We start from the raw sequence: 3,895 nt of genomic DNA on the forward strand, positions 1-3,895 counted from the left end.
GTACAATTTTTTGTACATATAAAAAAAATAATGCTTGGGCCTGTTTGTTTTCTTTTTTTTATTTTTTAAACAAAAAAGGTCAATGATCCAAAAGAGGAGAAAACATTCCACCCATTGGTTATACAAACTATGTGCTGTTATAAACATCTTTTTTTGTGTTTTTGTGTATGAGTTCTAGCTGGTACATGCATTATAATAGTACAATTTCTCCACACAATTAAAGAAGTAACATTTTTTATTTGCCAATATTTGCTAGTCATGAGACACAAAACTTCCAGCTGGCATAACAAAAATATGTACTAAGAAATGCATAGAGATTCCTTATGTGTGAATGTTTTACCGAAAGACACCTATTTCACAAAACAAAGCATGCTATTTCATTAGATTCATTCTTATTTAATATACAGTAAACAGATGTTGACAAATTTGCCAAGATGTATCAGTATGCTTTTTTTTTTAAAGCTTGACGTAATACTCTTGGGGGCAAATTTACTAAAGGGCGAAGTGACTAACACTGGCGAAAATTCACCAGCGTGATGTCATTTTTAAATAACAACTCTATTTTCTTGTACTAAGCTTCCCTGGGCTTGTGTAATGTAATGTATTTGCTGCAACATATACGTCCATTCAACTTTAGCTTCCCGCCGTATGCAAATTAGCCATATGCAAATTTGCCCCTTGGACCATGGTACAACAGATTGGATGGCAGACCTGCTGTGAAAACCAAATATTAAGATCCCACTTCTGTTATTGTGGTAAAGGTCTGTTGAAAGGGCTCCCATAAAATGGCTTATCTAAACACCCTTATCATGACAGGGCACTGTAATAAACAGGCTGCCATTTTACCACATACAAGAGAGAATAAATAATTTAGGACTTCATGGAAAAAAAAAATGTTTACATAATTATTCCAATTGCCAAATTATTATTACTCTTATCTGACAATCATCATAACACTGCCTGTATAAGACTGACAATATTTATAACTCAATTTTTTTAATTGCCTTAAAATGAATGGCATAATTCATAAATGTCCAGGAAAAATGACGGTTAATTCGTTTACAGCTGTATTTTGAAACTGGTTTAAAAAAGAATAGGCGTTATTTAAACAGTGTTATTTTATAATTTTTAATGATTTCGATCATGCCTGCGTAATAGTATATACGAACAACTTACATTTTCAGTAGAACATTAAGTAATGTTTGGCATGCAACAGTATTAATCCATATATGGACATGGGTACTTTTCCCAGCTAAAAAAAAAAAACATGTACACCTGTAAAATTACATGTAATTCATGCTTTTTGACTGCACAACTGCTTCCAATTTCAAGTTTTCATCCTAGCCATTTCACAAAATCTCACTTCGATTTCCCCACTGCCAAAGATTGAAACCTATTTTTGGAAAGGAATGTTTCTCTCCAAATCATTTGTATTATTGTATTATTTTTGTACAAAATTTAGATCAGTCTATTAAAAAATTGTATTTATATTTGTTGTAAAGCTAATGTTTCAAGTAAAGTGCAAATATTAAATAAACAACTGTCTGCTTTTGTTTATTATCCTTGACTACTATGGAGAAACAGACCTGTTTGGCAAAACACCCTATGTATTATATGGGAAAAAATGCAGTGTAATCACATTCTACCCTTCATTTCACTTGAGTCAATTTAGATTTTGAAACTTGAGAAGTTGAATTGAAAAACAGCTTGAAATTTGAAAATAAAACTCCCATTAACTTCTGTATGAACTTGCTGGCTTTTATATGTAAATTTGTTTATTTAAAGGGGAGCTATTATGAAAATTTAGGGGCCCATTTATTTCAATTGAATTTCATTTTCCCCCACAAATTTGTGGTTTTCGAGGTCCTATAGAAGTCAGTGGGAGCAGCGCTAATCCTATTGGACCATTTTAAATCAATTTGGACTTGCAGAGGTTTTCTGATTTTTTTTGCTAGGAATAGTCCGAAAAGCTAAAATTTTTAGAGGTTTTCGGATTTTTTAGTGCATTGTTCAGCGTTACTTTTTTTTATTCGTATCTTTTTAATAAATGTCTGACATTCACTAAAGAGCAAATTTTCGCCTCAGAAGCCTCTGCAACACTTCGTGCTATTTCATGAGATGTTAATTCGCATTGAAACTTCGTTACCACAATTACTCTTAGGTCAATTTGAATAGGGCGGGGTCATATATGTCTTTATGTTGCCATTCTGCTTAAGAGATGGGATAGCTCAATCTCACATGAGCCTGCAGCTTTCTTTTAGACAGAGGAGAAACTGCAGACATAACTTTATTAACACTTCTTCATTAGCAGAAAAAGATCATGTCACATGACACTGTATCAGTATCAGATCAGCATGGGATCTGTATGAGAGCACACCCATTAATACATATTTTAACACTTTATTAGTGATGTTGGTGCAAATACTTGAAGTGGCCACTTACCATAAACAATGTCCAAGGAAGCAACATAAAAACAAAATCAGGTCTAGGACAATCCTCTATTGTCCTAGACCTGAACCAATCCTAAAACAAATTTGGTATGACCTTCAATTGGTTTAAATGTAAAAATGTATATATATTTAACAGTTACAACTTTTAAACATAATCCCACTATAAAATATGAAAAAACAACAGCGTTTTTACTTAATTTATAACTTTTCGGCACACAGGATATGGTGTCATCGATATAAGCTGGCAAAACTCTGGCGAAAGGGGTAACATAATGGAAAATTCGCACTGATTTGTGAATTTGTGGAGTCACGATTATTTGCCTGAACGGAAATTTGCCTGGCGAAAGGGTGAAATATTTGTTAGCGATGTACTCTTTTGCTAGCAAATTATCCTCTATGCTTGTTAGAAAATTGGCGATGTCCCTGCAGATTTGATTTGTGACGAATTTTCGCTAGCGATGGCCTCTTTGCCCTTTAGTAAAATTGCATGTCCCTTTTGTACTGCATATTAGCATACTTTAGGAGTTGCTTCTGTTGTTATCATGCTTGGAGTATGGCCAAACTGACCACGTTTGACTGTACAGACTCTCTGGGCCACTAGGCTGTGCCCAGAGCTATGGAATTCAATAATGGAAACTTAGAAAATATTAAGCTTGCTACAGTTCTTTTAATGCACAGCAACCAATCAGTAGGCAACATGTACTGGCCACCTGTTTAAAAGCAAACATCTTATTGGTTGCTTTGGGTTACTGCACCATGCAAAGTTGTCATAAGCGTGCCTGCCCAATATCTGCGGGCCGGCCCGATACCTGAACTTTTATAGATGTGCGCCAGCGTGCCCCTTTTGTGATGCCATTGGCGGCACGGGTCTATAAAAGGAACCCAGAAGTCGGGGCGAGTGCGGGATGGCGGGTGGCGGGTGCGGACAGGAAAATTCAGCAAAATGTGTGAATAATCCAGTAACCTCAGAGAAACTAGGCATAAGCAAGTAACAGTTAAATAATTATAAATCTATTTCATTCTGCCTGCCCTTTGGCCAGAGGATCAAGGTAGTCTGCCTTATATGAAGAATTAGCCAGAAACACCTCCAAAGAACAGATACTACATTTGATCTTAGCAGACCAATCAAAAATTACTAAATATACTAAATATATACTAAGGTATAATGGCCCTTATGCTTTTGACTGCAACTGATGATAGACTTTTCCTGGGATGTTGTTTAGGGTTGCCACCTTTTCTGGAAAAAAATACCGGCCTTCCTATATTCTTGCCATTTTTTCCTATTGGTATCAAGCATCATTTTTACCGGCAACTCTATGTATGCATGATGTACCTGTCAGGGCCCGAAGGCTCTGTTGTAGTGTGGACCAAGGAGGAGACAAAACAACACCAAGTTCGCAGTACAAGAGGGTTTATCAGAAGAATGGTCAAAAGCAGGCAAATGG

Source organism: Xenopus laevis, chromosome 2L, assembly GCF_017654675.1.
Source record: "Xenopus laevis strain J_2021 chromosome 2L, Xenopus_laevis_v10.1, whole genome shotgun sequence".
Lineage (NCBI taxonomy): Eukaryota > Metazoa > Chordata > Amphibia > Anura > Pipidae > Xenopus > Xenopus laevis.